This window comes from Rhinolophus hipposideros (assembly GCF_964194185.1).
Source record: "Rhinolophus hipposideros genome assembly, chromosome: 4".
NCBI classification, from domain to species: domain Eukaryota; kingdom Metazoa; phylum Chordata; class Mammalia; order Chiroptera; family Rhinolophidae; genus Rhinolophus; species Rhinolophus hipposideros.
The window spans coordinates 40,329,218-40,340,247 of NC_138050.1; the positions used below are offsets into that span (position 1 = coordinate 40,329,218).

The 11,030-nt window shown below is 36.7% G+C and overlaps 1 protein-coding gene across 1 annotated transcript in view; it reads right to left on the reverse strand.

Moving 5' to 3' along the window:
• TEX15 (testis expressed 15, meiosis and synapsis associated) overlaps positions 1-6,736 on the reverse strand; it is a 59,403-nt gene extending 52,667 nt beyond the window's left edge. Inside the window, exon 1 of the mRNA XM_081046388.1 lies at positions 6,554-6,736. The gene's annotated coding sequence lies outside the window, so the exon portion shown is untranslated. The remainder of the gene's footprint in view (positions 1-6,553) is intronic.
• Between the last annotated feature and the right edge of the window lie 4,294 nt (positions 6,737-11,030).

Here is an 11,030-nt window from a genome sequence, read left to right on the forward strand (position 1 = left end):
AGAACCACTCTGTCATGGAGTAAACTAGCAAAGCATAACTTGCAACCTACTTTATAACAAGAAAAATAAACTTGGATTACCTACACTTCTCCTCTACATATCACTCTTGTTTTATAATATTTATAGACGAACACAATAAGAGAGTAATTGTTGCTATTAGTGAACCCAAGTAATATATTTAAAGAATGCCTTCCTCTAAATTACTACATTGCAAACACAGTGAAAAGCAAATAAAAATAGCAAGAAAGTCACCACTTTGCCAGCTTAAAGCCACTTCTTGTCCTCCCTACGCAGATATAAACAGTTTATTGCCTAGCAAAAGTCTTGGACATTAGATGTGTTGCTAGAAATGTGTAAAGTATGGAAGTTAATTGAGCTACAGGGCTGTTAAAGATGAAGAATACATCAATCAATCGATATAATCCCAAACTGAATCCATTCTCTGCTCAGCTGATGGAAATTACACGCAAAAAGGAGTTAGGGAATTGCAAAGGTATAAGGATAAGATTAGTAGGTAATCTATTATGGCTATGAGACTTTTTAAAAGGCATTAGGGAAATACAAAGGAATAATCAGATGATTAAAGATAATAACACAAAATTTTCAAGGGAATCAAAAACATAAAACTCTTGGAAGAGAAATAATAAGAGCACCTTATTTAATCCTTGTAGAAAATCTATCAGTTACTTTTCCCAACGACAAAATAATCTCTAAAATACATCATATCTAAAAAGCGACACAATTCATTTTTTATTAAAGTAGAAAAAATATATATACAGGTAATACATGAGGCATTGCTTCTTAAGTTTCTGACTAGGACTGAACCAACTCCAAATCAACTTTTCCTCCTGCGCTGGATTGTTTTCTTGTTAAAAATCAACAGTATTCCTCAGATTGCCCTCTAATCTCAATAAACTGTGCATTGAGTTATTCTTGCTATTCAAGATGTTCTTCTCATTTTAAAATATTAAGCTATTTTTTTGTGCCAGTTCAAGATTCAACAGTAGTTTCATTTTGTGCACTTCTTGGTATAGAAAACATAGCCACCAAAATCATTATTCACCTATTGTGATCTTCTGAGCCTTTTTAAAAGTAAGAAATGGATGGCTGAGGGCAGAAAAATAAGGTAAAAAATAATTTTTTAAAAAGATAACTAATATTAGATCATGTGTATTTGTAATGGAGTCATGCCCAGAAGATACTAACATACAATTATAATTCCTAAATAAATTTATCTAATTATACATCCTTTTCATGAAAAAGGCAGAAAGTTCATTTAAAAACTGAAGTTTTTTTTTTCCATATTTAAACTTAAATTTAAGAAGGGAACAACTGGCAATTATCCAACTTTCATATTGGCAACAAGTTAATAACGTGCATCCTTACTAATGTTCCTATCAAGGACGGATTTCAACATAATTTGTGTATTTCTAACATCACAATCATTTTAAAATTTTACCTGACTTTAGTAACAAACAGGTGTCTCAAAAATTCGGGAGAAGCAGTTTAATCATGCAGTGATTAAAATACTGAAATAAACCTGGTGGGGATTACGCCAAGTAGATGGACTGGAGCTCTAAAGGGCTTAAAAGAACCTGTAGGCAAAAACTTGAACAGTAGTGAGTCCCAAGGAGAAAAGTACCCAGAATACTGGTCAGATCACCCTAGGTGGGGAAATAAACTTGAATCATTTTCCTTGATTTTTGTGATACTATTCTTCTGTCAAGACTGAAAATTTTAGTCCTACTTTTGGATAGTCACTTTAAATATACGGTGACCAAAACAGAATAATTTGCTATCAGATTTTTCCAGACAACAAATCTGTAGCAAATAATTTTCCTTAAAAATTTTTTTAGCATAAGTAGTTCAGATAGATTGTTTTTAGAAAGAAAATTACTTAACTTACTCATACCATAGATCAGAGATAAATATTTTTACTGACAGTTTGGTAAAGCCAGATCACCTGGTTCCAAATCCTGTTCTACCTCTTATTAGCTGTGCAACTTTAGACCAGTTACCTTATCTCTCTGTGCCTCACTTTCATCACATGTGAAAGTGAAAATGAGCAATTATCTCCTTAGTAAGTTAATTCAGTTAACTGACACTCTCCTGCTGTATTGATTAACTGAGTTAATATATGCAACACATAGAACAATGATTATTTATTCAGTGCTATATAAGTGTTGGCTATTATTAGTGCATGTTTAACCACATCAGGTGTAATCTTTTAAACCTTACAGATTAATCTTAATTATTTAACATTCCTTCATTCTTTTTCAAATAATTATGCTATTTATTGACCTGTGAGGCCCTATTCTCTTTTTAGCCTTTAGAAAGAACAAACTATATACTGGGGGTGGCAAAAAATGTATACTTTTTAAGAGATGTTAAGAGATGTTATCTAAGTATTACTTTTCGAAGTTGAATTGAATTACGGTAGCAATGTGTATGTAGCATGACGTTCGCTCAAAAGATGCCGTTAATCAAATGAAAACTAGCATCATTCATTGTATGACAATTTTAATACAGTTTTCCCTTTCTTAAAATGTGTATACATTTTTTTGGCCCCCTCTGTATATACATATTAAAATTACACTGATGGTAACCACTTTGAGCACCTCTTGTAATTGCTGAAGTCAAATGGGACTTGCATTCATCTTTTGTTATTGGTATATATTGAGTATTACAATTTTAATACAGTTTTTTCCTTTCTTAAAATGTATATACATTTTTTTGGCACCCTCTGTATATAAAAGTGCTTGTATTTGTATGGGCGAAATACCTCAGATGAGCAGGCATAAGTTTGAAAAAATTAAAATACTAGGTTTAATTGAAATGGGCTTGCCAGACATATGCAAACACAAAAACCTGGGTTTTCAAGAAAGATGGGTTTATAGAACTTTTCTTTAAAATTTGCTTTTGCTGTTTGCTGAACTTGCTTCCTGTTCCTTAGCTAATTATGTTTTCATACAAAACACAATACACATAATGTAAAAGATACATAAACCTTATTAAATAAGACTATCATTCTAAGCGCAAAGGGCTTAAACTTCCCTTACTACCACTACAATATGTAATTCTACTAGCAAAGAATTTGTTGATTTTATAAACGGTTTGTCCTTTTTTGATTCGCTCTATTATATTAATGGCACAAAATTTGTGGCAATGTTTTCATCTATTTATATTAAAAATATTTGTTCATATCTCTCTTTACAGATAATTCATGTTTTTGCTCACAGTTTCAGTTAAGATCTGGCATTAAAATGCTTATGTGAGCTTGAAATGTCTCTCTAAACAAGGCTTTACTTGTAAACCAGAGTAGAGGATGTTGTCCTATCAAAAAAAAAAGGCACTGCGAGGTGCAATAAATGTGGACTAAGGGAAGAAGCAAAGGATTGGCAGTCAAAAACCTAGGTTTGAGTCCTAGCTCTGCTACTATCTCACCATTTCAGTTTATAAAACTGAAAATGTGTTCCTCTAAAAACAACCTCTCTCAAGTTTATTACTGCTAAATTTGTTTCTGGGGAAGCAATATTTCACACCCTTTACAGATGAAGCCATATATCTTTTCTTTAACAAAAATTAACAAACTCCACACTTTTTTGCAAACAATTAGGGACTTCAAGTAATCACTGAAGTCTATGTATCCCAAGTTAAGAACCTCTAGAGAACAGTATTACAATGGTTCCTGTTGATTTAATATTAAAAATGTTTCTCTCTCTCTCTCTCTCTCTTGCGCGCGCGCACATAGACATACACACTTATTTTGTAGTCTGGCTATTCAACCTCTAAATACACACAGATATACACACACTTATTTTATAGTCTGGCTGTTCAACCTCTAAATACACACAGATATACACACACTTATTTTATAGTCTGGCTGTTCAACCTCTAAATGTGGCAGGGCTCTCACACTTATAAAAAAGTGTGAAAAAATGTGGTTTTTACCTTCATTGGCAAAAGGAATTTTCTTCCCTTAATGGATGCACTTGTGCAGGTTTTAGATTTGTATCCTGACTAGCTAGCTACTAAAATCAGTGATTATTCTCTATTGCATTACTGTCCTCAAAATCCTCAACTTGAGGTACAGTGGGTTAAACCTCTCAGAGAAACCTAAAAATCAAAGTATTCCTTGTATATCTAGGGTCCAATAAGCACTATCAAAGCTATCCAAAATGAAAATTAGGTTCTGATTAGGATTTAATTGTCCACATATATTCACAACCACACTGGTAAAGGCAGCAGTTGCATCTTTGCCAAAGTCTCAGCTGTTGTAATTAAAGACAGACCCTCAGGAGCAGCTATCATTAGTTTCAAAGAGCAGTAATTACAAAGGCTTTGCATTATGTGGATTATACATTCCAAGGATATAGAGTTCCTACAAGACTTTAGGGACTATATTAATAGGCAAAGTTGTTCATTAAAGCAGTCATCAAATTTACTCTATATACGAGTTTAAAATTTTCTGAACTTTGCTCAGCTTATTATGCAACTTTACCTCACCTTGTAAAATAGAGCTGTCTCTAAAAAGTTAATTTCTGTCAAGGTAACCTTACTACTGGATTAACTTTATGAAACTGAATTATTACAAATTAAAATCAATTCACTCTAGAATATCACTTATAAATATATCTACTAATCAATCAATAAAACATTGGTGTTCTGGAAACATCTGTTGAATGGAAAAAAAGTTCCTTTTTAGTAAATAAGGATAAGTAACAAGGATATGACCAGAAAAAAGGTAAGACTTAGATGAAAACTAATCCCAACTGTGCAACATATTCAGGGTTGGCAGAGTTAATCAGATTCCACCACATCTAACAGGAAACATGCAGGCACTTCAAATTCTCTAAATCATCCTTCACGAAAGCAAACATATTTTGAAATAAATGACAGAAGAAATAGGAACACAGAAAACACAGACCAAAATAACACATGTACCAAAAATCATAATTGTCAATTTTCTAAAATTAATCTTAGGGTACTGTGAAAATAGTGATTGTTTTCCTTAATTTAAAAATTCTGCAATCCAGGTACAGTATGTCATCTTTCAGCATAGTAAATACAACTTTATAATTTAAAAGTGTCCAAGTACATTAGTTGGTGTACTGAGAGAAAAAGTGATCCTCAGGTCACTTGCAATTGAGTTAAACTACTGTAATGATATTTTATTAATAAATGTACTCTAATTATATTTTACTGGTTGTATAAAACATTTTCAGTTGAGCTATAATCGACATATAATACTACGTCAGTTTCAGATGTACAAAATGATTCCATATGTATAGATTGTGAAATGATAAAAATTTTAAGGTACTAAACTATAAAAATAAAATATGGCTGAAATACCGTAGATACTGAAATTGAAATTATCACTGCCACTAGAGTTAAAATTTCAGAAAACATAAATAAAAGTTATCATGCTATTCTTCCTATTGGTCCACAACTGACTTCTACAGCTAATTCCTTATTTTCCCTTGTCATATGAATTCATCAATAAATTTTTAAAGTGAAAACTGTGCATGGGTATTCAGACTAGACTCTTAGGCACTCTCTCAAAAATTTTGACATTGTTTTGATTAGGGAAGGTTCAGAATTTTAAATATCTGGGCAAGAAGGTAAAGACTTTTTGCTTTTCAATTAGAAGCTTTGAAGACAGTGAGTAATGACATGGCATTGAAAATATCCCTAACCACTGATTTTACTCTTCCAGTTTACTCCTGTAAGCCTCAAATGTTCTCCTTTCCAATCAGCAATGATATATTTTGAATGAAGCCTAAAACCTTTTCAGAACATCTAGGAAAAATTTTCTGTATGTGAACTCAATCACTTTTGCTTGCAACACTTCTGTTTCTCTATACATACACACTTCCCATAACTGTCAAAAAGGAAATTCAAAAACTTAAATAAGCAAATTATAATTTTATGTCACTTCGACTTTATACTTTAAAATAGTCCCATATTTATCTGTTATCCGAAAAAGCAAGCAGTGCACTTAAACGGTGCTGGGTTGCTTTCACATTGTACCGGGAGCCTACAATTTTTAAAACTTAGGGGAACTGTGGTATCTTTTAGCCTTGGAGTTACCAAACATCTTCAGCCTTTCCAGTTTCTGTAACATCATTACTAAACAGTTTTTTTTGTTTAGACTGTGTACCTCAAACTGAGCATTCCAAATAAATGGAATAAATTCAACCACAAGCATGGCAAGGGTAGAAACTGCCATAAAAGATCTGAGTATGGATGGGTTTACGAAGTGCCTCATATTAAATTATCTGATAGGAGGCTTTTTCTGCATCCACACCACTGTGGGACCCGAAAAAGTTTACTATATTCAAAAAGTCAAGAACTACCAAGGCGAAGCAGTCCCGCAAAATCTCCGCTCAGCCCTTACAACGGCTAAAGCGCCACGGACACGCGGCGGCCGCACCCCCGGGCACTTAAGTCCACCCGCCTGCCCGCCGCGTCCGCCGTCGGGGGATGCTCACCTCCCGCACCCACGTCCAAGTCCGAATGCCTCCACGAGCCCTCCCCAGTCGCCCTCACCTACCCGAGCGCCCCCACGTCCACTGGCTCCTGCAGCGACACAGCAGGCGGCCAGCGCCGGCGGGCATCGTCTGAGCGCCGGGTCTGCTCGGGGAAGACGCGGCGCGCGGACAGCCCGGATGGTCCGGGTGGCACAGGCCCCCGACGGCAGCCGTCACCCGGGCGGGCTTCCTCGCCTCCACACTGCGGAGTCGCAGGTCGAGCGTGGGTCCAAGTGGCGGCCAGGAGTGGGCGGCGCCCCGACGAGGCCACGCCCAGTGTTCGCCCCCAGTAGACGCGGCTCCGCCCCCGTCCCCCTGGCAAACCGCACCAGGGCGCCCGCGGCCTGGAACGAATCCCTGTGGGACGCTCGACGCACCCAGCTCCGTGCAGAGGGCACGGAGGGTTAGGAGCTCTCGTTTCCGGCCTTCCGGCGACTGAGAACCAACGATCGAAGGGACAGTGTCGAGACCATCTCCAATCCGCAGGTCTTTCCCCTCCCGGTGCCTCAGCTTCCCCGGCTGCGAACGGAGGCGTCGGGCAACTTCAGCCGCTCTCACCACGAGGGCAGAGAGGGCGCGGGCATGGGAACTAGCTAATCTGAGAAAAGCTAACATTTCACATTCAGTGTGGAAGGGCCCAGGCCCCCCCGGACACCCACCTGTGGGCCAAAGTTAGGAATCCCCGCACTACCTGATAATGAATATTCTTTCCCTCTTTAATTCACGGAGAACCTTACTAGCTTCTAAACCGTCTCACCTTATCCTCCACATTCCCCACAAACCTTAAGCTGCCTTCTTTGCCCAGTTCCTCAGAATCTAAGTCTTCACAGCGAAACAACAACTCGCACTGGCTCCCCTGGAAACTTCGGGAACAAAGTGGAACCACTCAGGCACGTGTCCACTGCATTCTGCTCCAGGAGTGGGTCGCATCTGCGCCTGCGCAATGGGTAGCGCAAGAGGCCCTGCAGGGGGAGACCGGAAGCTTGGGGGCTGGGTCGGAATGGAGTTCATATCCGGGTTCTATGTACCAACGTGAAATGTGTGTACCGTGCATGTTCTGTTTGTACACAGTAGGTCCTCAACAAACGTCTGCTGAATGACTAAATGAATGAAATACACCTGCTCCTGTCATCCTTTCAGCGCAGACGGAGGCCTGGGTTCTCTTTCCCAAATGGAAAAGAGTGGGCCTTGCTTATGTCCGCCTCCAGGCATCCTCAGTTCTTAGGAAGGGGCCATTCTGGTACATTGCAGGCCTGAAGCATCCTTCACTATTTATGCGTAAGGAGGTTGGGACAAGAACCTCAGATGATGTCCCATTCCATTTCCCAGTATTCACTTATAAGGCAAGTTGCTTCAGGCCTGCAACTGTGAAGTTAAATCTAAGGGACTGGATTGGCGTACCTGGATTCTATGATCTATATGGCCCTTGAATCAGGTTGTAATAGACCATGCTATAAAGAATTTTTTCTGAATGCAAAGAGTCTTAAAAATCTTGATTTTCAGATCCCCAAAACTTGTTGTGATGTGTTTGCTAACTCCAAGTTCAAGCTTTAGCAAAGCAAGTTGGCCATTAGCTGTGGAACATATGAAATCCAAAACTTTTTGAATTATAGTCATCAAAAAACATACTAGAATGCTCTATTCATAAGAACTGGTCCAGAAATGCAAATATTTTTCTTCAATATCACAGATGTAGCTAGGTATCACTTCTTTTAGCCTCCTTTCCTTTCTAAAGTCGTTACCTTCAAATGGAAGAAGAGATTGATCTATTGCGGGTCTTCCCAGATTCCTGCATGTCACATCCAAGATATCCAAGTCATTACAAATGTATTTTACATTGCTTTTGCTGTTATCTCTACTTTCTAAGAATATTGATAGAGGTGCGTAGAATTAATTCGATCTGAATCTTGGCAAGCATACTATAACGTTCTGACTATGCAACTCTAAGGCAGACTTGGAATTTCTAAATGAATTGTCATAAGAGAATTCCTACATCAAGGTATAGTATTTTGGATGGAATAAAATAAGTGAGATGTTATTCATAAGTCCTACCTCTTTTCATTCTTCTCTGTTCTATTCTTTTCTTCAAAAGAGGTAAATGGTTCCATATTAGTCAAAGTTATCCATATATACACAACTCCACTCCTTGTCAACTTGAAACCCAAATTAAAATATACTTAATTTCCGAATACAGATAATAACAAGGTCACAATTCCACCTAACATGATAAAATTATCCTGTGTACATCCAAACTGCACTAATTCCTTCCTCTAAAAAAAGGAGTTAAAGTCCTTGAGTGATGTTTACTCTTCTCCTTGATATCCTGTAACTTAAATACTATGATGTAAAATTAACAATGCTTTAATACACTGACATGTTAATGCATCTTACGTTACAAGTTAGATACCAGTGGAGTCTTAGTTTTCCATTGATATTTGATTGTTTTTACTAATTTACATTTTGTGATTTTCCCTTTCTTTTTTCTCATAATTTTAGTTTCAGTTTACATCTTTACCTCTTTCTCAATACTACTTTCAAAGGCAGCAAACTGTTCCTTTGAACCTTGACTTTTTTTTTTTTTTAAAGAATCGAAATGCTATATGGCAGTCGATAATTATTTGATCTACTTGTTCTGCCATTCAGTTATCTTTCATCTCATGAGATTGAGATTGTTCTTTTTTCCCTCTCTATTGGCCAATTATCTTGGCTAATTTCCAAAGCAACAAATATCCTGTTGAATTTTCTTTCTACTTGAATTTCACTGGTTATTGGTGAGAATTTCATGTTTTCTCACAGTCTGCCTTGTTCTCCCTGAAATCTACAGCCTTCTTTTTTCCTGAGTTGGTAGGCTGATTGACATTTGCTCTGATTGGGAACTTTTTTTTTTTTTTAATTAATTTTATTGGGGTGACAATTGTTAGTAAATTTACATAGATTTCAGGTGTACAATTCTGTATTACATCGTCTATAAATCCCATTGCGTGTTCACCACCCAGAGTCAGTGATTGGGAACTTTTTATACATTGTCAACTCATTCTTCCTCCCATTTTATTGGAATGGTAATTTTCCTTTATTTAACCTTTAATCTTAAATGAGGAAATCTTGTCTATTCTAAAATTCGACTCTGATTTTAAATGTGGCATTTTAAAAAGTAATTTCCTAAGTTAACTCTGATCTCTTTTCCTAGATGTAACTAGCACCCAGGTGTCACTAATGTGCATGCTTTTTTTTTTTAATCAAAAGGTTGTAGGGTTAACAATAAGAACAGGATTTTCTTAAGATAATGGTGAAGTTTAAGTGTAATCTACAACCCACGCACTCAAAGTCCTATATTTCAGAATTGGTAAGAACCTTAGAGTTTCTGGAAACTGAGGTCCACAGATGTTAAATAACATGCTCAAAGTCCCATAGCTTGCTTAAATATGTAGAAGTAAGTCATATTCCTTTCTCGCTATTAAGAAATCCATTACTCCCCACATTGTACTACACTTGGAATGAGATTGGTAAGGAATGGGTTATAGAAAGAACCAGCGTCTTTCTATACAGAAAGACAATGTCAGTTTCTGGATATATTTCATGGTTACTTTGTCTAACTGGGTTTTAATGCTAAACATCCTTGCATCATGACATATTGGTTCTCTCTATCTCCCCACCCTGTCTATGTCTGTGTCTGTCATTATATTTCTATCTCTATCTACTATAAAGACAAGCTAAAACTAACTTATGATACTTTGAAAAGGTTGAATCAAGTTAACTTTCTGTTGAATATTTTCTAGCCATTTTAGGGCTTTAGTAATGTTTTTGGAGGGACACTGCTATTTTACGTATTACCAGACCCTGTGCCCTTTACATATATTCTCACTTAATCCTCACAGCAATCCTGAAAAGTGGCATTCATTTCATTTTACAGTTGGAGAATCTGAGGCTCAGATAAAATCATTTCCCAAAGCAAATTCGGCTAATAAGCAGTAGAGTGAGAATTCAAATCTAAGAGCTTTGGCTCTAAAACCCACTTCCTTTCTACTGTATTTCACTAAGTGAAAGTTTGAAAAGAACAAGTAATTTTCTTGTCAAATTCCAAAAGTAGAGGTAGTTTATTTGTCAAAGTTTTAAGCTCTTAACAATGTTATAACTTTCATAAGTTCAGGTCTTTGACATTTTGTGAGCAAATTACTGCAGTTCCAAAGCAATCCTGGGCACATGAAAGGGCTGCTCAACAAATGCTGTTGACATAAATCCAAGTAAATGACGTCTTCTCTTGAATGAGTAGTTAAGTATTAATTTATTGGCAAGAAAGCAACCATTTAAAAGTTTCCAGCATCACCCATGCATATATGGTCAATTAATTTATGACAAAGAAGCCAAGAATACACAATGGGAAAAGAATAGTCTCTTCAATAAGTGGTATTGGGAAAACTGGACAGCCACCTGTAAAAGAATGAAACTAGATCACTGTCTTACATCATACACAAAGATTAACCCAAAATGGATTAAAGATTT